This window comes from Pleurodeles waltl, chromosome 2_2 (assembly GCF_031143425.1).
Source record: "Pleurodeles waltl isolate 20211129_DDA chromosome 2_2, aPleWal1.hap1.20221129, whole genome shotgun sequence".
Lineage (NCBI taxonomy): Eukaryota > Metazoa > Chordata > Amphibia > Caudata > Salamandridae > Pleurodeles > Pleurodeles waltl.
This window is the reverse complement of record NC_090439.1, coordinates 539,310,405-539,333,326: the sequence shown is the minus strand read 5'-3', so window position 1 is coordinate 539,333,326 and position 22,922 is coordinate 539,310,405. Positions and strand designations below refer to the sequence as shown.

General features: G+C 46.3%; 1 long non-coding RNA gene across 1 annotated transcript in view; it reads right to left on the bottom strand.

Moving 5' to 3' along the window:
* The window catches only part of LOC138273547 (uncharacterized), a 62,689-nt gene that overhangs the window by 18,268 nt on the left and 21,499 nt on the right, over nucleotides 1-22,922 (bottom strand). Inside the window, exons 2-3 of the long non-coding RNA XR_011200287.1 lie at nucleotides 12,864-12,947; nucleotides 11,766-11,860 (exon numbers count right to left, since the gene is read on the bottom strand). This is a non-coding gene — a long non-coding RNA (uncharacterized lncRNA). The remainder of the gene's footprint in view (nucleotides 1-11,765; nucleotides 11,861-12,863; nucleotides 12,948-22,922) is intronic.

Genomic DNA, 22,922 nt, shown 5'->3' with positions numbered 1-22,922 from the left:
GAGACGAGGGTGCAGAAGCTCAGGAGACAGAGCAAGAAACTAACCCGACGGAAGTGACTGGAGAACCAAGCACAGGGGAGGTCTCTCAGAAGCAGATGGTAACAAAGCACAAGGAGAACGAGTGCCAGAGCCTGAGGGGGAAAGAGTTGAGACAGATCGAAGCCAAGGTGATCTGACTCCTCCTGTACCTGTTGCAGGTCCATCAAGAGAAGGCACTACAGACAAGGCTAAGGAGAAGAATCCAGTCTGAAAGAGATTGCTGACGGAAGGAACAAGAAAAGGAGACAATTGGCCTGAATCCCAAATAGGCAAGAAAAAAGACTTAGTTATAAATAAGACAATAGAGGAAGAAATAGACGCTACAAGGAAAGACGAGCTAAGTGATGGAGAGCTAGCAGGAGAACGAAGGTTGAAAAGAAAGAGAGTAGCAAGTCGAAGAAATGCCGGACCTGACTGGGCATTTGCCGCAACAAGTGATTGGCAAAACAAGTTTATGTTTTTTGCTTTGACAGAGAAGTTCCAAATCAGTATTTTGATGCAACCTGAAGAGAATCAATGGACTGAGTTGTTGAGTTAAGAGAAAGAGAAATTGGAAAAATTGTCAAATTTAACCAGAAGAGACACTGATAACCTGATATGACATCTGAAAAACCGAATGTGACCAGCTGCTAACCGATTGGACAAAGGAAGAAAAAGGGTCTTTTTGTGTGGATCTGAAGTGTGAGGAAGAAGCATATTTTTGATTTTTTGATTTTTCTTGTTGTACTTTACTTAAGAGCTAATTCTGCTCTCTGATTCTTTACAGATCATGGCTAAATTAGATAATAGCACTAAAAACATGAGGTATTGTAGGTATTTGAGTGTAGGAATGGTGATTGTGTGTGGTATATTGTTTAGAACAATGATTGTGGGAATGTTCATTCATGAAATGAGAGAAGTTGATATTACATCTGTATCCGAAACTACTACACTAACGGCTTTGGAAAGGTTTAAATTAGATGAGCAATATTTGCTTGATTATACTAACGCAAAAAGAGAGCTGTCTTCTAACGTCTTTTATCGGTTGTTGAGTGAATATGTGGAGACAATGGATGCAAAAAAATGTCTAGTGTGTACGCAGATCCCTTCCTCTGTGGAAGAGGGGGTCACTTATCATAGTCTACCTCTGACTTATGGTATAATTTGTAGTTTGCTACTAACCCGATTTTATAACCAGGAGTATATACAGTATTTTTACTCAAATCACGATGTCGTGTTTTCCTTTGTGCCGATAATGAGATATTTGAGTAAGATAGCTAAGGGTCATGATATAGTATTAGTTAGAGGATTCTTTGAGCCAACATTAACTTTTGGCACGGCTTATGCGCATCGTAACAATTTAACCTGCTTATTAACACCTGTGGAGAAGAGCTTTATTGGGCATACTGATGATAGGAGAAAAGCACTAAAAGAAAAACTAGAAAAGGGGTTGGAGAAAAGGACTTACAAAAATGATTATGCTTACACTGCTATTAAAACACAAGGGAGATTAGCTTTAGACGCATTACATGTAGGGAAGCTTTGTGTATATAGGCCAAAATCACGAACACTGACACTTTATTTGTGGGAACGAGTGAATGTAGGGTTGTGTTTTTGTTTCAGAATAAATGGACATTTATGCTGAATGGTGCGGACCCTGTGATTCCTGGAATTTATTAAATTTGTGGGCTTAATGCTTATTACCATAATCCTAGAGGATGGTATAGGACATGTTACTTGGGAATAGTTTTTCCTAAGATTTATCAAATAGATGATCTGAAAAAGATACCGAAAATGACTGAATTACACCAGATGAGACAAAAGAGACAAACAACCTCTGCAATCGTAGGGGATATTTTAGGAGCAATAATTCCTTCTGTGGGAGTTATATTGAATGCAAATAAGATACAAAATGTGTCTACTATTGTGGATAATATGCTAACTAATTTTACAGGAGCCATACTTTTACTAAATACTGAACTAGATGGCTCTGCTAGAAAATTCTGCAAATGTACCAGTAGACAGGAGATGATGAGGACAAATTGATAAAATTGTGTGTAGTGTAGGCTAAACATACTTTCCTGGGACTTGAACAATGGAAGCACTGACTAAAAGACTGTGAGCAACAATTTTGTCACCTGAAGAGCCAGATGATGTTCTCATCGACAGAAGAACCAATCAAACTAATGGAACTTGAATCCTGACTAGACGTGTACATGTGGTAAACAAAAACTATAGGTTAGAGTCAAAACCTCTGATAAGTTTGAACAATTAGCAATTAGTGGGATGGACTGAGGGACCCTAATAAAAAGTCATGACAAGGGGAGAGATTTTTCGAGTGGAGAGGCGAAAGTTGATGACGTCAGGAGACGCTGTCCGAAGTGCTGATAATTGGGCTTACCCTCTGTGAGCCTGATACTTTGCTGATGACTCATGACCTGGAGACGAAGACTGACTCGTTGCTGATCCATCTTGGATAGGTAGCTATAACAATGTGACTGACTAATGTGTGCTTTTTCTTTAAGGTACCAACTGCGCTGTTTTAATTATTTTTCTCTCTTAGATAGATTTTTCCAAATTAATGTTTTTGTCTAAATTGTTTTTGCATGAAGACCCACATGCTGATGCTAATCTGGGTTAGGTAAGCTGACAAGGGTGGCTTTGAAGGTGACAATCGAATGACAAAATTGCATTGCTGAATTACTCCATTAATGTTGAAATCTTTCTGACTTATGTTGTACTGGATTGCTCGAGATTCTTTTGATGACCATTGCCTTGTGATGATTAATAAAGCTTGGTTAACAATAAAGTTGAATAAAGATTTTGATTAGAATTGTAACTAATAGGGAATAAAAGCAATAAACAACAAGTTGAGAATAATGGTGTTTCTTTTTAGAAAGGGGTTTCCATAATGTTCGTTATTTGATTACAGTGATGTTAATGGTTCATTGGTCTACCGCTTAACTAGGATACTCCATGCGATCCAAAAGGTCCATCGACCTATGTGCGTCCCCTTGTAAGTTTTCTTACTAAGGACCAGGTGCGCTATCACCAGCAATGCAATTCCAGTTTACATTACACATGATTTACTTTGTCTTACATTTTCTACAAGCATTGGCTTTTGAACATATTTAGCTTGTGTGTTTTTTTTTCATGCGACTTATTCCTCTTGTTCAGTGCAGTCTTTCAATTGGTTGTATGATGGAACCACGCATGCTGGAACAACGCATGCCTTAACAATGCTGTCAAAACCACGACTGTGTCATTTCCATGCATGCCATTCCAATGCATGCCTTTCCAACGGATGCCTTTCCAATGAATTCCATTATAAAAGCATTCATAGTAAAGGCATGTATGGAAACGCATGTGAAATGGCCTATGTGGTTCTGTCATGCAAAGACTCAAAACTACTCCGACTCCTAATACCTAAACTACCTCGACCGACCCCCCGCCCCTATATTATCCTAACCCCACTCCTAAAAACTGAAGTACACCGACCCCCACCTGCCTTGAACCCTAAACAAATGCCTCAACAGCGCCACCCTGCCCCATAAAATGAAACTACCCCAAACCCCCTACCCACTCTGAGCCCTAAAAAAAAACTATCACACCCCTAAAAACGAAAGCACCTGGACACCCCTACCTGCCCTAAAACCTTCCCCCAATAAGTAAACTACCCCGGCCCCCCACCCACTCTAAGCCCTTAAAAAAACCTATCCTGACCCCCTGCCCCTAAAAACTAAATTACCCCGACACCCCCACTCATGCTGAGCCCTTCAAAAAAATACCTCCACACCCACCCATGCCCCTAAAAACTAAGGCCCATATTTATACTCTGTTTGCACCAAATTTGCGTCATTTTTTTTTACGCAAATCCGGTGCAAACTTAACTCCATATTTGTATTTTGACACTAGACATGTCTAGCTCCAAAATATTGAAGACTACCTTGCGACAATGAGATGCAAGGTAGATGTTCCCGGGCAAAAAATGCCTCAAATGCCCTAGCGCCTTATTTATCCTTAAATAAGCCTGCTTAGCGCCATTATTTAATGCCTGGGTATGGGCACACGTAAGGGGACCTGGAGGCAGATTTCCATGCCCACAGGTGCCCTTCCCTGTCCCCAGGGACACCCACACCCACACCAGGAGGTCACTCACAGATGGGGGACCCATCCGAAGGGAAGTCTGGGTAGTTCTTTTTTTATCCAACGCCACTCGGGCCGTGACTTGGGGCACCCTGCACGGCGCTGGCCCAATGGCCATGCCCAGGGGACATTCGATCCTTGGGCATGGCCATTGGGGTGGTGGGCATGGCTCCTGTCTTACAAAGACAGAAGCCATGTTCATGGGGCTTGTGCACCAATAAATGGCGCTACACTGCTTAGAGGCAATTTTTTTGCCTCTAAACAGTGTAGCGCCATTATTTTACACACAAGCCCTGGTTCACCCTACGCCTCCCAGGATGAATGCTAACAGGGCCTTAGCGCCAACGAGCGCTATTCCTTAAATATGGTGCCCGGCCGGCGACTAGGAATGGCACTAGCCGGCACTTTACTTTTTGCTGCAAACCTGCGCTAACGCTGGTTTGCGGCAAAAAGTGTAAATCTGCCCCTAAGGGACCCCAACACCACCCACACACCGTTAGCCCTAAATCTACCCACACCACTAAAAACTACCTTCCAGCCCTGCCCCAACCCCACTTACCTCACCACACTCTTCCTCCTCTTCTCTCCTCCCTCCCGTCCTTAAACTTTCCTCCACCCCTTTAAAAATACACTACCCAACCCTAAGCCCTAAATAAAGAAATACCCAAGCCCCCACTCCTGCCCCTAAAAGGAAAAGCCCATCCTCCACCCTAAAGCCGTGAAAAATACCCAACCCCCACCCTTTAAAAAAAAAATGTAGCCCGTTTATATTTTTGATGGTTCGCACTTGAAAGCTCTGAAGTTGAGGCAGAAAGCAGTGTTTGTTTCTCACATTGGGATAAAGGTGTGTAGACTACATGCACATCCAATCGCTGACCTCTCTGCAGAGAGTACAGAGTAATGGTCACACATGTGCTCATTGGGGGAAAATCTGAGCTATGCAGTTGAAGGAATTCAGAATGATTTGAGGTGCTGCAGATTAAAGTGGTGTGACATGGAGAATGAGGGTATCTAAGGCATTCTAAAGTCCACTACCCCTTTCACAGATGATAGTAATGTTCAATTCATAGGCTCATGTTTTAAGAATGGAAACATTTTTAATTTTAACAGTTAGACGTTGGCATCCTTTTGTGGTTTACCCCTAACATTTTGCCTTTAGACCTCCTGCTTTTTGCAGACTTTGTTTTTGCTGGTCATAGGATTTTTTTCACTTTACGACTGCTAACTGGTGCTAACATGTTTGTGATCTTTCCCTAAAACATGGTGAAATTGGCCTATATCCAATTGACATATTTAATGTACTTATAAGTCCCTAGTAAAGTGTATTGCATGTGCCTGGGACAGTAAATTGAATGCTACTAGTGGACCTGCAGGACTGATTGTGCCACCTATTTAAGAAGCCCTCTAAACATGTCTCAGGCCTGTCATTGCAGAGCCTGTGTGTACAGTTTTAGACTGCTATTTTGACCTGGCAAAGTCAATTTTTTGGCAGCACCACACTTTCCTTTTTAATATAAAAGTAATTCCTAAGGGAGACCCTATACAGCCCCAAGGACTGGGTGCAGTGTATTCAAAAAAGTTGGACATGTACTTTTGAGATTTACATGCCCTGGTTGTGAAACACACTTACATTCATGTTTCACTACTACAAGGCCTATCTCACCCATAGGATAACATTGTAGTTGCCTTATTACATTTTATAAGTGTAATTTCCAAATGGGAAGAGATACCTCCATTAAGTTTGATGTCTCTGGAATCCTAATATAAAATCCTAACGTTTGGAGATGCCATATTTTAGGTTACAATTCTGAAAATGCCCATTTTAGAAAGTTGCCATTTTCTTGCTTAGCCATTTGGTGCCTGCAGCCTGCCTTGGCTACATGCCTGGATGTAGTTGGCAGTTGATGTTTGTGTATTTGTTGGACTTTTTGCCTTACGCAGGGTCATCCCCAGTCTTTTTGCCTCCTTCCTCCTGGTTTTTCAGACCTCTCGCTGTTGGCTCAAGGACTCTGAGCTCTTCATCACTGCTGACCAGTGCTAAAGTGCAGGTGCTCTCCCATCTAAAGTTGGTATGATTGGCTTATACCTAATTGGCATATTTAATTTACCTATAAGTCCCTTGTACAGTGGTATCTCTATCACCAGGGCCTGTAAATTAAATACTACTAGTGGGACTGCAGCGCTGCTTGCGCCACCCACTGAAGTAGACTTTTAAACCTGTCTCAGGACTGCTAGCGCAGGGCCTGTGTGCACAATTTTCTGCCACAGGGACCTGGCATCTAAACTTACTTGCCAGGCCCAGAACTCCCCTTTTACTACCTGTAAGTCACCCATAAGGTACGCCCTAGCTAGCCTTATGGGCAGGGTGCCAAGTATGTAGAAAGGCAGGACATGTGCCATATTGCATGGCCTGTACTGGTAGTGACAAACAGCCTAACTTGGTGTCTCACTGCTGTGAGTGCTGCCTTCTCATAGGATTGCATTAGAAATGCCCTGCCTTATGTGTAAGGGGTATTGTCTGATTTATGAGGGGTAGCGTAGGCGTGTTTGGTATGGTTGTGATGGTGATAATAAATACTGCTTACTGGTGTGGGTGTATTTTTTATTACCTTCACAGAAATGCCACTTCTAGAAAGTGCACATTTATCTGTACTTATGACTCTGGTGTTTTGCAGCTTGACTCCAATCCACGTCTGGGCAGAGTGACAGTTGGGGCTTTGTGCATACTTTTCAGACAGCCTGTACACAGGAAGGGTGGAGGTGTCACAGAGGTGCATCTGCATACTGAATAGTCTTCATGGGCTGAGAGAAGGGAGAGGTGGGGCACAACTACATTTGTAAAGGGTGTGCCCTGGCCTCACACAATAGGGTTGTTAACCCCCCACTGATGTTTGGAGTCTGTGCTGAAAGGAGAGAGGGGGCACTCCCAGAACTAGTTGTAACTGGCTGGTTCCTCCTCTCCCTACCATTGTAAAACACTGTAAGAACTGACTATAAGTACAGGGGAATTTTCCCCACAATTTGGAGACTCTTTGAACTTACCTGGAACTGGACACACAGACTGCTGGAAGGACTCCACAGGAACCACCATGGACTGCTGCTGCTGTGCTGACCTGTGACCTGCCTGGTCACTGTAAAGGACTACCATTTGCTGGCATCTTCCTTGCGCTGGCCTGTTGTTGGACCCTGTCCCCCTGTGGGCCTTTTCCTTGAACTCTGCTCCCCAGGGGCAGGGTGCTGTGGCCCCTGACCCCGGCATCCATGCTTAAAGCACGGGAGGTGCTTTTCTTCACTGAATTAGGTGCTGTGGAAAGTGCCTCTTTGGGGATGTCCTTAGTGCTTGCTTAGCGCTCTGCTGCTGTGAAGATCACCGCCGCGACCCGGGCTTCATTGGGAGTCCGAGCGCTTTTCAAAAAGCGTGCTGTAGTGCTGGGAATCACCGCCGCAGCCCGGGGAAGCTGTTTTGTTCAAGCGCGAGTGGAGCGCGCTTACTGGTGCCCCCGGGGCACGAAAAAACCCTTCTTGTTGTTTCCTGGAGCAAGCGTGCTCCTATTTTTGCCCTCGGGGTGAGGAATGCTCTGTGGAGCACCCCCGGGGCACCGGCAGGCCCTGCCTCGGGCCAGGAGTCATCAGGAGTAGAAGGGAGAGGACGACGCCTCGCCTGCGGGAGTCCCGGAGGACTCTCCCTTGAATCGCGGGCCAGGCGGTAGCCTCACCGGAGGCTCGCCCGTGCCGCCGGCTCCCTTGTTGGCCCCCTCGTGGGCCAGTGGCATTTCTTGGGTGGTCTCCCCCTGGTGAAGGCCGGTGGAGGCCCGGGGAGACCCCAGGAGTTTGCGGGTCCCTGAAGGGGCCCGTCCTCAATCCGGAGGGGGTGCGTGGTGCCCCCCCTCCTCCCTCGAGGATTTCCATAACTTGGGCCCCCCTCGTGAGGGCCGGTGGAGGCCTAGGGGGGGCCCCCAGTAATCACGGTCCCCGGAGGGGCCCGTCAATGGTCTAGAGGAGGTGCGTGCCGCCCTCTTCTCCTCAAAAGGATGTCAGAGGCCCCCATTTGGCGCATAGGAGCGCCGGGGGCCCCATCGTTCATCTTCTAGGCACTGGAGGTGCCCTCATCAAGCCAGGTATTGTTAAAGGAACAATATATAGAACATAAGTTCTTACTAGAGACTTCTTCTGATTTATATGTTGCCTACCTGTTTTGGATGGTGTTTCATAGGCATATGCAAATGTTCCTTTTATGGGTATGACTTGCTAATATGTTTCCCTAACTTGCCATATGTTTTCAAATGTTCCTACTATGGGCGTTTTATGATATTCTTATGACAAGTGTTCTAATGTGATAAAGTGTTTCCTGACTACTGCTTACGTTGCAGAATACTGAGTAACCTGTGTGTTATGTGTCACTACTGCTAATTTGCAGAGTAACTAATGTGTATAATGTGTAACGTTCTAACAACTGCTAAGGTAGCAGGATAGTACTGATATGTGATGTTTGGTCTGATAATTGCGTTGTGTACAATACAGTATATTTTCATATAATCTGGTGTTGTGTTTCCTTTGTGGTGGGGATATTGCGTCACATGTGTTGTGTGTGTTGTGCAGACGCTTCACACATTGCCTCCAGGTTAAGCCTGACTGCTCGTGCCAAGCTACCAAGGGGGTGAGCACGGGTTACCTTGGACGTGTAACTCCCTTGCCCTGACTAGAGTGGGTAAGTTCTGCCTGGCTGAGGTGCATACCCTAGCCAACCAGAAACCCCATTTCTAACAGTATTCATCCTGGACAGCCACACAATGGGAGTTTAGCAGTGACTGAATTGGCCCTCACTGGCAGGATGGGAGGGAGGAGCTGGGCTCAGCCCCATACCTGAATAGGCTGTGTCTTGTCTCCACACAAAGGGCATAATTACCTTGCATTGTCACTTCAGCCAGCTTGGAGCCAGGGCAGGTGAGACAGTGCCTATGTGCACTTCAAAGCATGCCTCTAGAAGCATTTCTGCACTTCAACTGCACAACTGTGTATAAAAGAAGGACCTCAGACACCACCACTTCAGTACACTTCTGGACCTGTGTACTCTGCCAGGTAGAAGGGCAGCTATGATGCTACAAGGACTGCCACTCTGCTGGACTGCTACTCTCGAAGAGCTGCAGCCCTGACATGCTGCCTATTGCCTTCTTGCTTGGGGAAGAAGAATTGGACCAGTCACCTTCACCTTGAATGCAAGACACCAGAGTGACCCCAAGGGCTACCATGCTGGCCTCCAGATCTGAGCCTCAGGGACATAACAGGCTCCCTACACCTCCTGGACCAGTTTTCAGTGAGTTCCTGACCCCCAAGAAGCCCCTTTCAGGTCCTGGGCCCTTGGTGTGGTTCTTGAGCTCTTGAAGTCAAGCTTTTAGGCTCTTTGTTACTGCGAACGGGCCCGCTCACACAGAAAATCAATGTGAGCTACCACAAGTCTGTCTCTTCACACAGCAAGCATCGTCTGCATGCATGGATCACCAATGTGAGGCTCCAGCCCGCCCGTCTGCAATGCCGGCCTGCTCCTTGCGCCACACTGACCATCACCAGTGACACTTTCCTTGCTCCTGGCAACCTTCTTCAACATGAAGGGGTCTCTTGGCACAAAACCAGAGAAAGTAATCTTCAGCTAATCAAATTGGGTATCCAGCCTGTGCCCCATTGCATTTGGCAGGAACTTTTGACTTTGACCTGATCAAGCACAACCAGGTATCCCTGGTTGACACTATGGCCATCATTACAAACTTTGGTGGGCGGCAAGTTGTAACCGCTGCACGGCCGCCAATGCGGCCACACTGCCACAGTGGCCATCACAACATCCCCGCTGGGCCGGCGGGTGGAAACCGAGTTTCTGCCCCGCCGGCCCAGCGGGGATGTCGGCCGCAACACAGGAGCCGGCTCCAAATGGAGCCTGGGGTGTGGCGGCGGTGCGACAGGTGCAGTTGCACCCATCGCGCTTTTCACTGTCTGCTATGCAGACAGTGAAAAGCTCCATGGGGCTGTGGCAGGGGGCCCGCGACTCCCCTTTCCGCCAGCCTTTTCATGGCGGTTCCTACCGCCATGAAAAGGCTGGCGGGGGGGACTCGTAATCCCATGGGAAGCGCTGCAGGCAGCACTGCCCTGGAGGATTAAATCCTCTGGGACCAACGTGGCGGTAAACCGCCGGTCCTGGGGGTGCGACCGCGGAATACGCGAGTTTGCACCGCCAGCCTGTTGGCGGTGCAAACTCCAAAACAGCCCTGGCGGTCTTTGACCGCCAGGGTTGTAATGAGGGCCTATATGCTTTTACGTTTTATTTTATAGTATATTCTTTAAAAATTCATAACTACGGGTCTAATTATTGTATTTTTGTTGTTCTGATCTTGTTTAATTTATTAAATTAAGCTATACTTTTCTAACCAGGTGTGGGACCTTTTTGTGTGATATCAGTGTTTTATTGTTTGAAGTGTTGCACAAATACTTTACACATTGCCTCTAAGTTAGGCCTGACTGCTATGTACCAAGCTACCACAGGGTTGAGCACAGATTAATTTGGGGTTTGCTTGAGAACCTTACCCTGACTGCCGTTGTGGTTGTTCCTTGACCAGGGCTTACACCCCAGTCAACCAGTAAACTAATTTTCAACCCTAACTATTCACTGCAATATCATTGTTATTATTCATTATGATACATCTAAGAAGCACTGAAAACGCCAATATGTCTTGCTTGTTTTCCATGCACGTCTGGATGCGTAACATAAAGAGAGGCGCCCGATACTGGTCAGGTGACACACCCTGTGAAGAGTAGCATTTAGTTCATGTTTCATGCTGTACCTTTGTTTACACAGGCCACGCCTCTTGGACCGGTATTTGGCTGCACCACTTTTGAGTCCCTTCCTAAGCCTACTTAAAGAACTGGTGTTGTACTGTTACTCCTCGGAATGCTGTTCTAGTGAAATAAGGAGGCATGACAACTTGTATTGACTTAGTCTGACACCGTATACCGTCCCCACATGTACGCATGAAGGCCTAGGCTGTTGTCAAACGTGCGTTTTTCCATGGCAGCATAATTACGTAACTACAAAATCAATAACTACATATATGAGAACATGCAACCCGGAACGGAGTAATTGATGGGTGTGTGGCTGACGTGATAATTGGGGTCAAGCCCCTTTGCAGGAGCTCTCTGAGTCGACGATCTTGTTTACAGCAGAGGGGGACTCCCGCTGGGTTCCAGGCGCCTTTTCCTCATGATCCGCAACTGAGTCACTAACTGTCAGGTGTTTAAAAGGGTTTAGGGTGATAGGTAGAGATGGCAGCTTATTTTTGGATCACTGATGTAGATTGAAACATGGTGGTATCTGAGAATATATCTTAGAGAATGTCACATATTGTGTCAGATGACTGAATGATGGGTGAACAATATACACAATAGGTTGAAGAAAATTATAAATAAGCACAATGACTTTATCTTGTTTGCTTGTTGATTTTAGCGTGTAACTTAACCCATTCGTGAGCGTTTCTTTCGCCTTTCTGTACTTTTTTCTCAACCAAGTCATTGTCTACGGTCATTAGTTTATCTGTTGGATTTGTGGATTGCCTTACCACAGACAGGTGCGTTCGTCAGCCGCGTCGGATTTCCGACTTGTCCAATGGAATTTCAGTGTAGTGCTGGTGATCAACCTCACTGTCTAGACAGACTGTTCGTGAGAGAAAATGAAAGAAGAGACTTTTATACACAAATATACATGGGTAATATAAATATGCATAAATATAAATAAGCATAAATACCACAGCTCTCAAGAAAGATTTCTGCAAGAATTGGAGACACTGGAGCGTAAGTGAGAAAGCAGTGCACTATCGGATATTAACGCTTAACACGAGGAAGTGACACAAGTCAGGATTTAGTGGCATTGATAGACCATTACGTGAATTACACAGAAATCATGATTATGATGTCGGTGTGTGATATGCTATGAACTTTGTGGGTAGAAAGCTTGCTTTCAGTTGGTGTGTCCAAAAGTTATGCAAAAAAGTTTCATCCCCAGGTTGGTCAAACTCTTATACTAAATATTTTTTACGGAATTATTTCTGTACAGGTTGCTCTGTCCTTTTCGTTGTATAGCTACTTTTAAATACTTCTGATGTTCAAGACTGTTACTGAAAAAAGTTTATTGGTTTAATTTTTTGCTGTTAAGTGGAGGGCAGCATGAAAATTTGGTGTAATTAACAAATCTTGAAAGCAATTGTGTGCTTTTTGCCATTTTGTGAAGAGAAAGAAAGGCAGCTAAAGGAGAAATAAGGACAAGGAAAGCAATGGATATGAATATTTTTGATAATAACAGTATTTATAAACCTTAAGTTGATTTGCCTGTGTTTGTTAGTGACATTGGCTTATTATTATTGTGGCAATATCACTTGTATCACTTAGATATCACTAAACTAAACTGTAATCTTAAGCTTCTCATTGTACACTCTTGACACAAAAGGAGGAAGACTGGAGAATATTCTAATGTCTGTCTAACAATGGTACGCAGAAGGTCAGCGTAGGGACATTTTTTCAATAGTTAGACAACCAGCAGAAATCATTTTTTGGTGACCGTGCTTCTTCCAGGAGACATGCTCGAGGTGTCTTCAATTAAGTAGTCACGTGGAACAACAGTATGAATCATGTTTCGCAAGAACAGTTATTCAGTTGCTTACCATCTTTTGCAGGATTTTGAAACGAGCAGGGTAGTCGAGGGATCTGTCGGTAGTTCTCTATGACACGGCGATTGTGGATGGTTTCTGCAACAGGAATTTAAGATATTAAGGATTAAGGAATATAAGCACTAAGCTATCTGGACCACACCGAAGATGAGGGAGCATCAGATAATGCTGCTTCAGAGTTTCACGTGGATAGAAGCACAGTTGTTGACCTGAATGTTTGGAATAGCATCATCTGGAGCTTTCGAGTACATGCAGATACAGATGAGGCCCTGTGCTGCTATTGAGCAGTTGTGAGAGAGATTAAATTGAGACTGTGGCTTTTTGCTGGCAGAGACATGAGCTAAAATGTTATTATCTAGATATTCTTGTCTTTGCTCATGGGTGAATTGTTATTGCTGCCTTTGGCATTGGAGATTGGATGTGGCTGCCATGGTCAGGTTTGACAACATTTTGAAACAGGCATAAGACTTCTGTATGCTTGTAAGGGGTAATAATAATTATGTTGGTAGGGAATGTTTTATTGGACATGAAGCGAACCTTGAGCTAAACAGTTTGAGCTTGGCTTAAACTGACTGTGTAGATGATACTAGAATATAGTCATGCGATTCTGCAGCAGTGACACAACTTGGGTGCAGAGATAATATTTATCAGGCATGGGGTGGGTGGGGTCCTAGGCCAACAGAATATTTCATTAAACTTTGTGAGTTGGTTGTGAGGCTGATACCAACAAGAAGCCAGACTGATAAGTGTCTTAGTCATGGCAGAAGGGGGATTTGGAGGACATCCGACAATTGGGAGGCCTGCCCCCCCGGGCAGATTGGGAAACAGGCATAGCCCATGAGCTGCCATTTTGTAGTTGGGCTATTTTTATAGCCCAAGATATCCCAGTATATATATATTTATATATATATATATGTATATATATATGGGAGTCCTTAGCACCCTTTTGCCATCATTTTGTGTTCAGGCGACCTGGTGGTTATTTGAGCTGGCAGTCTTTGCTTTTGGTAGTATTAGATTGTACTTTGTGAGTTGCTAGTTGAGCATTAGGCAGTACTTATGGGTAAATGATGATGGCAGCTGATAGCAGGGTGATTGAAGTGATGCTTCTGGAGACCGAGCGTCTCGACCTCCTGAGCGGTGACGTGGTGGAAAGCGCAGCCCACAGTGCACAACAAGTGTCAGCACGGGTGGACGCAGTGGTGTTGGCCTGCTCCCCACCATGAAAATAGAGGGCGGCGTCATCCCCGGTATGGGTAATTGTACAGGGCCGCTCTGTGGCCAGGAGAGAGGCCCCTTGGGGTATGGGGAGGAGTAGAATGCCAGCATCCGGAGCAGGCCAAGCGGCCTTGCCTGAGTATGTGCACTTGGTGTTGGCGGTGGGCCCAGGGAGGGGCATGGCATGACAGGGAGGCAGTAAAGGCTGCGTGAGTTCTGGCTCATGAGCAGAGATAAGAACAGGCAATGATGGCTGCAGGTTCACAGCACCCACAACATGTGTACAGGGCTGGGAGGAGGTCCCATGTGACGAGACGTGCAGCGTCTGAGGAGCCACGTGCAAGCGCTAATGTGACAGGAGAACGCTCCAGAACTAAGAAGCGGGCAGCGTCTCCTGTGCTACTTAAAGCTACTGTGACAAGCTATGAGGAGAAAAGGCAAGGGGAGGGGCAGGAGGAAGGCTTATAATGAGATGTGGTGGAAGGGTTGATTAGGGGCATTTTTGGACTGCCACAAAAAGAGGGGCAGGGAGTTGTCACCAACAAACAACACATGATGAACAAGGAGGGGGATATGGATGGAACTTTCCTTGACCATTATGAGGCCAATGGGAGGGCCGTGTGGAAGGACTGACTGAGGTGGGTAGGCAGAGAGTCTTTCAATTTGGCAGACACGGGATGATCTAAGAAATGGTTTCACAGCTGGACAATTATTTGGGCAGGAAGGGAAGGCCACAGCAAAGTGTTTAGAAAAGAGTTAGATTCTGTGTGGGTATGGGAGGGGAGGGAGGGACCATAATTTAGGAGATGACTTGGAACAAGTTGAAAGATACAGTGCAGTGGGGGTCAGGACACAGACAAGTCAGGGCCGAACGTATGCATTAGAGGTGGCCATGTTCGAATGGAGTCGGGAGGAGCACATGCGGGAGGACTGGGGAAAGAGGACAGTGGACAAGGGGGTCACACATGAGAATGAGGTATGGAGGAATATAGAGTGGGGTTCATGGAAGCAGGTTAAAAGAGGGCAGAAGCCTATATGTGGCAGGGACAGGGGCACAGCACACCAGTCCTGTCTTCTTTATTACAGACAAAGAAGTAGCTCAGAGTTCCTGACTCGGCAGAGTTGGGAGCAGCTCATGAGCACGAGAGGAAGAGAGAGTGAAACCTCATGCAGTTCACCAGAGGTCATCGTGGGATCTCGCTGAGGCAGACAGAAGAAGGTCCGGAATTACCTCATCTGCCCCAATGACTTGTAGGTATCTGATGGCCTTGAGTACCTTCAGTTTAGTGAACGAACAGGTTTGGGTGGTCAGAGCGGCATGGTGGGGTCATTTTGGGCCCGGGGCACTGCACGTTGGACTAGCACTTACAACTAAAAAGCTTTTGGCATGCAGGATGCAGGTGCGAGTCCCAGTTGGGCAGTGTAGTGGGCCCTCTAGGGGTCATGGTGGTGGACTATGATGAGGCAAGCCTGGAGGAAGGTGAGGTGCAGGATGAAGAGCTAGGAAAAGGCGGGGGTACAACTAATGTTCTGTCCAGTGTATTGCAGGCAAAAGTGGAGCAGCCACATTGCACAATGGAAGCACACATGCCACTGTAGAGGCGGCAAGCAATGGCACAGACCGTACTTGGAGCCAGGTAAAGCTGAGGCCGTGCTGGGGGGCTAGCTATGCTGTCCACAGGTGTGCGTCCAAGGGGGTTGTTGAGAGAGAAAGAGGTGCGGATGCGAAGAGGGAAATATGTCACATATGTGGTGGTGGGTACGGAAGGAACACACTAAAGAGACTGGGGAGACCAGGGTGGAGCAGGGGAAGAAAGGGTAGGCAGCAGTGAAGGGACAGGAAGTGGAGGGGGATCACAAGAGAAAGGGGGGAAAAAGAAGCATTGGAGAGCAAGGAGCTCAAGATAAAGATGTTACCTTACATGGGGGTCACAAAACTGTTGAGGGCACACTTAAGGCTAGCCAAAAAGGAGTAGATATGTAAGGGAGAGTACAGTGAAATGCTCAAGCTATTGCATTGGTAACTGCGTTCAAAAGAAGGTTCAAGGGAAGAAGAGTACAAAGCAGCCAAAAGTACGCTTAATAGTAGAAAATTGGACTGCAGCATTCTTAATCGACACCAGCTTTTATTGTGAAAAATATCCATAGTGCTGCATGGCCATGTTTAAATACATGGATGTTATTCAGAAAGCACATCTTAGTAGGAGGGGGTTACGCATTGGAACAATATGATGAGGAATTTTGTGCATGATTGACCTGGGATCCTGAGGCAAAGTTGGGGGAGTTAGACTCAGACCTTTGGCAGCACACTACGGGGGGGCACCAAAAGTGGGAAAAAATATATTCACTGCAAATGGTTTACCAATCATCTATCACAATTTTCAGGGGGGACCCACCTAGCAAGGGGTGGGTTTCACAGAAAAAAGCCAGACAGAAAGAGGGGGAGCTAGCTAGGATTTTAATAAGGGGATGTGCACATAGGAGCACCGTAAATTCTGCCACGAGTTCTCCAACTGCACAGGCAGGCATCCCCTCACCAAATGTTATGAGGCAAGCGGGGGACATGCGCGACAAGGGACAAGTCAATGGCAGCAGTATGGGGGCAGACAAGGGCCACGCCAGCAACACCAGTTTACCGGCAATCGGGTGAAGGGGAAACCAGAGATCTGCTGCAAAAGGCTCAAACTTCGGTTAAGCTTGACAGGTTGGAGTACTGGCTGGGTTTCTATGGTCATCAGGAAGAGGCAAAGCTTCTCTGGGAGGGGGTTCCAACAGGGTTTACATTTGTGTTACAATGGCCCAGGGGTGCAAAGATGGGCAGATAACTTGAGGTCTGCAAGAGAACACAAGCGGGTGATCCAGGGCAAATTGGGAAAGGAAATTGATGAGGATAGGATGGTGGGTCCCTTTCACCATTGGCTAACGAAGGCTTTGATTGTTTTACCAATCGGGGTGGTGCCCAGAAAGGGGTAGGGCCAATTTCACTTAATTCAGCACTTGTCATGGCCCGAAGGAGGGTCTACGACTGATTTTATCACAGAAGAAGTTGGCTCAGTATCATATTCTTCTGTTGATGTGGCTATGTCAATGGTAATGATGGCAGACCCAGAGGCTTTAACGGCAAAATGTGACATGATGCAGCTTTTTGGCTGCTTCCGGTGCATCCTAATGGTTTCCAGCTTTTGGGTATGCAATTTGGAGGATGCTTGTATGTTGATAAAGCATTGCCAATGGGATGCTTGATATCATGTGCTCTGTTTGAAGATTTCAGCTCGTTTCTACAATGACTTTACATGGCATGAGGCCATAACTTAGTAACTCATTACTTGAACGATTTATTTTTCGTGGGGGCATCTGGCTCGGCAAACTGCCATGTAGCACTGACAATGTTCCCAGAACTCATGGGCAACATGAGTTCTTTGGGGTGTCTTTGGTGCAGGAGAACTCAGTGGGTCCACAATCAAAATTGTCCTTCCTGGGCAACAAAGTTGACTCTGATCACTTGGAAGTGAGGTTGCCACAGGAGAAACAAGAAAGGATCCTAGGGATGGTAGAATGCATGCTTGCGTGAGAAAAGGTGAAAGTCAGGGAGGTTCAAGACTTGCTAGGTCACCTGAACTTTGCATGTAGGGTAGTAATGAGCAGGCAGGACCTTTAGCAGAAGGCTGGGGCTGGCCTTATCTGGCCTCTCATTGCCTCATCATCATGTACAGCTCTCGGTAGGAGTGAAGGAGGACCTGCAGAAGCAGTGTTTTTTTTGCATTTCTTTCATGGGATCCCAATAGCACACAGAGATGACTTACAGTGGGATGTACAAATATTTTCTGATATGGCAGAGGGTATTGGGTTTGGGCTTTTTTGGCAAGGTAGGTGGTGCGAGGAGCCATGACCAAAGCACTGGGTCAATGGGGACAGGAGCATTGCCTTTTTGGAGTTGTTTCCCCTGGTTATAGCACTGACTTTGTGGGGTGCAGAGTTGTCACACAAAAAAGTGCTATTCAGAATTGATAACATGTAAATTGTGGAGGTGGTGAACAGGCAGTCAGCTAGCTTTGCTCAAGACTTAAAGTTGCTGTGCGTATTTGTTCTGGGTTGGTTGCAAGATGATATTTCCTTTCGAGCACAGCACGTTCCGAGCATGGACAAGACATTGTGGATGCTTTGTCTCATTCACAATGGGGGAGATTCTGTGTTTTGGCCAAGGATGCCGAAAGATTCCAGTCGCACCTGCCAGAGAAGTTATGGTTAGAAGGCAACACAGAATGGTACAACTGGTTGTAAGGTCTCTTTCAGAATCCACAAGGAGAGCATAGGGTCAGTCATGGTTGGAGTTCTTGGCTCTGGGAGTACAGCACAGGGGAGAAGGTTGGTTGTGGGTGGAGGATGTGATTTAGTTTATACTGGACTCAATTGATAAGGGCCTATGCTGGGTTACTATCACAGAAAAAATGGCAGGAGTGGCGTTCATGGGAAAATTGTTTTGTGGACATGCCCCCTCCATGGAGGAGTTGGGAAGCAGGATGCTAGAAGGGTAAGAAGGGGAACCTGGGAGCGGAGAGCAGTCTAGAAAACCTATAATGTGGCAGCTAGTGTGCAGCATTCTAGGGCAGTTGCCGACATTCTGTAGCGAGAAGTTAGAATGTCACTTTTTCTCAGCCCTGATGTTGTGGATGTTCTTCGGTTCTGGGTCTCAGAACTGTTGGGAAGCAGGAATCAAGAAGGTTGCTGTGGGAGGAAGTTTCTCAGTGGACAGACAGCTGAGAGGTATGGCTTCAGAGCTCCAAGACAGACCAAAGAGTGCAGGGCAAGCATGTAGTTTTGAACAGAATTGGTTACCCGGGACAATGCCCAGAAGCTTGGGGAGTATGTTGGACGTCATGCAGTGAATCTCCCGCTGGTTTGGTTTTCAAACACACTTCAAGGAAGAGGGTATCCGTGTTTCAACTGCTAGCTGTATTGCAAAAAGCTCTTGTCAGTTTGGGTTTGCCCCTGCAGATTTTGGCACAGCATCAGAAGCAGAAGGGTTATGATGGTCGCAGGAGGATATTATGTGTGGAGGGCGTTGGTCTTCTGATTGCTACAGGACCTATGTGAGGGTACTGGAGGAGGATCTGAAGGTGGGAAGTCAGTCTTGTTGAAGCCCTTATTGCTGTTTTGTTTCTTTTCAGGTTCTGTGGCTGTTTAGGTGGTGGGCCATTCTTTCATAAAGTGGGTGGAAGACCAGGCTCATCAGAGAGAATTTGAGAACAACTTGGGTCTGAGTAGAAATTTGTTTCACATCACCTGGAAAGGAAAAGGGGGCATGCTTTGGAAGGAGGAGGGCGTTGTTTTAATGAGGTCCCAGAAGAATGATTTGATGCAAATTAAAGCGAGCTTGTCCGGCTGCTTTGTCCCATGAGCGGAGTTCATCCCGAGGAGGTCTTGGAGGGTGGCATTCAAGCCTACTGCCATTGATAGAGCTTATAGGAAGATCAATCAGGAGATGGCATGTTTTTACGGAGAGGTTGGCTCCGGGAGAATATTTCAATCTAATATTAAATAGGAAGAGAGAGAGAGAGTTTTTCGACAGTGATAGGGTGCATTTGTCATGTGTTGACATGGACTGGTATTTTTTGGTAACTGAGAGAGGTACTGTCTTGAACATCAGGAAATGAGATAGTTCACAATAGGGCCTGCCAAGGAGAGGGGCAGGGAAAGATAGCAGGCTCCCTTTTTCAGGATGGGGGGATTCTGCAAAGTTTTGCAGGACTTGCCAAAAGTTTGGTTGGCATGGCCAGTTGGTAATCAGGTCCAAAGGGAGAGTAGGCAGGTAGTTCAAAGTTCATTTTATGATGTTTTGGTTGCTTAGGGGTTCATACATGTAGTCATAGGCTGTAGGGGAAATGTAAACTTTTCATTGTTGAAATGCACTACAGTTAAATGAGATAGCTGAGGGCAGATTTGTGGGGTGGCTGTGGGGGGGTGGCGGACATGGGTTAGTTACACTTGATGTATAGCGTGGTTTCGTTTTGCAAGGCAGTTTGCTAGGAAAATGTTTGTGATGTGCACCTGTTTCAATAATGCGGCCTTTTTCACACAAAAGATGGTCTGTGTTATGTACTGCCCCCTCTCTCATTGGTATTGATGTCATTAGAAGAAAACCTGTATCTTTGTCTGATGTACAGGGGAGGGTGTTTGCAGTTCTACTTTTCGTGGTGCGGGCATTTATCTCACATGAAGAGAATGTCATATTAGGCTGCATTAGATGACGCATCTCAAGCTGTATATCCTATAGTTATGTACAAGCCATTGTGTTAACTTTGCCACGATCTTCATAAGCACTTCAGGAACGTATGCCTGACTTAGGAGCAACTCTCACCCACAAGTTCAGCAGCTACAAATTCTCTTAAGTACGCTCATAATTCTGATAGCTTGTAATGGTGAAACGATGTAGCCTGGTAACTCTGAGTTGAATTGGTGTCATTTTGACACCCTTCTGTTGTTTACGGTGCAAGTCCTTCCTGCAGTCTAGTACTACCACACTGTCAGTTTTGAAGCTATCACAAAAGCACTAGTATGTACTGTAGCAAGTTGGCTCTATATATATACTATTTCAAAGTAAGAAATAGTGTGCACAGAGTCCAAGGGTTCCCCTTAGAGGTAAGATAGTGGCAAAAAGAGATAATTCTAATGCTCTATTTTGTGGTAGTGTGGTCGAGCTGTAGGCTTATCAGAGGGTTGTGTTAAGCATTTGTTGTACACACACAGGCAATAAATGAGGAACGCACACTCAAAGACAAATTCCAGGCCAATAGGTTTTTATATAGAAAAATATATTTTCTTAGTTTATTTTAAGAACCACAAGTTCAAGATTTACAAACAATACTTTAAATCAAAGGTATTTCACTCAGGTGTTCTAGGAACTTTGAATTATCACAATAGCATGTACAGTTTTGACAAAAAAGGCAATAAGCTATTTTAAAAGTGGACACTGCAAAAATCAACAGTTCCTGGGGGAGGTAAGTACATGTTAAGTTCACAGGTAAGTAAAACACTTACAGGGTTCAAAGTTGGGTCCAAGGTAGCCCACCGTTGGGGGTTCAAGGCAATACCAAAGTTACCACACCAGCAGCTCAGGGCCGGTCAGGTGCAGAGGTCAAAGTGTTGCCCAAAACACATAGGCTTCAATGGAAATAGGGGTGCCCCGATTCCAGCCTGTAAGCAGGTAAGTACCCACGACTTCGGAGGGCAGACCAGGGGGGTTTTGTAGGGCACCGGGGGGGGACCCAAGCAGGCACAGAAAGTACACCCTCAGCGGCACAGGGGCGGCCGGGTGCAGAGTGCAAACAGGCGTTGGGTTTTCATTAGGAATCAATGGGGAGACCCGGGGGTCTCTTCAACGATGCAGGCAGGCACAGGGGGGGCTCCTCGGGGTAGCCACCACCTGGGCTAGACAGAGGGTCGCCTGGGGGTCGCTCCTGCACTGGAGTTTGGTTCCTTCAGGTCCTGGGGGCTGCGGGTGCACACTGGAGTCGGGTATGTTTTCAGGGGGCATCTCTAAGATGCCCTCTGGGTGTATTTTTACAATAAAGTGCACACTGGCATCAGTGTGCATTTATTGTGCTCAGAAGTTTGATACCAAACTTCACAGTTTTCAGTGTAGCCATTATGGTGCTGTGGAGTTTGTATTTGACAGACTCCCAGACCATATACTCTTATGGCTACCCTGCACTTACAATGTCTAAGGTTTTGCTTAGACACTGTAGGGGCATAGTGCTCATGCACCTATGCCCTCACCTGTGGTATAGTGCACCCGGCCTTAGGGCTGTAAGGCCTGCTAGAGGGGTGACTTATCTATGCCATAGGCAGTGTGAGATTGGCACGGCACTCTGAGGGGAGTGCCATGTCGACTTAGTCATTTTCTCCCCACCAGCACACACAAGCTGGCAAGCAGTGTGTATGTGCTGAGTGAGGGGTCCCCAGGGTGGCATAAGACATGCTGCAGCCCTTAGAGACCTTCCCTGGCATCAGGGCCCTTGGTACCAGGGGTACCAGTTACAAGGGACTTACCTGGGTGCCAGGGTTGTGCCAATTGTGGAGACAAAGGTACAGTTTAGGGAAAGAACACTGGTGCTGGGGCCTGGTTAGCAGGGTCCCAGCACACTTTCAAATCATAACTTGGCATCAGCAAAGACAAAATTTCAGGGGGTAACCATGCCAAGGAGGCATTTCCTTACACAACCCCCCCTAAACGAAAGAGGATGAGACTAACCTTTCTCAAGAAAGTCTTCATTTTCTAAGTGTAAGAACTTGGAAAGGCCATCTGCATTGGCATGGGCAGTCCCAGGTCTGTGTTCCACTATAAAGTCCATTCCCTGTAGGGAGATGGACCACCTCAACAGTTTTGGATTTTCACCTTTCATTTGCATTAGCCATCGGAGAGGTCTGTGGTCAGTTTGAACTACAAAGTGAGTACCAAAGAGGTATGGTCTAAGCTTCTTCAGGGACCAAACCACAGCAAAGCCCCCCCTCTCAATGGCACTCCAACGCTGCTCCCTGGGGAGTATCCTCCTGCTAATGAAAGCAACAGGCTGGTCAAGGCCATCATCATTTGTTTGGGACAGAACTGCCCCTATCCCATGTTCAGAGGCATCAGGCTGCACAATGAACTGCTTGGAGTAATCTGGAGCTTTGAGAACTGGTGCTGTGCATATAGCTTGTTTCAGGGTGTCAAAGGCCTGTTGGCATTCTATAGTCCAGTTTACCTTCTTGGCCAATTTCTTAGAGGTAAGTTCTGTGAGGGGTGTCACTATGGATCCATATCCCTTCACAAACCTCCTGTAGTAACCAGTCAAG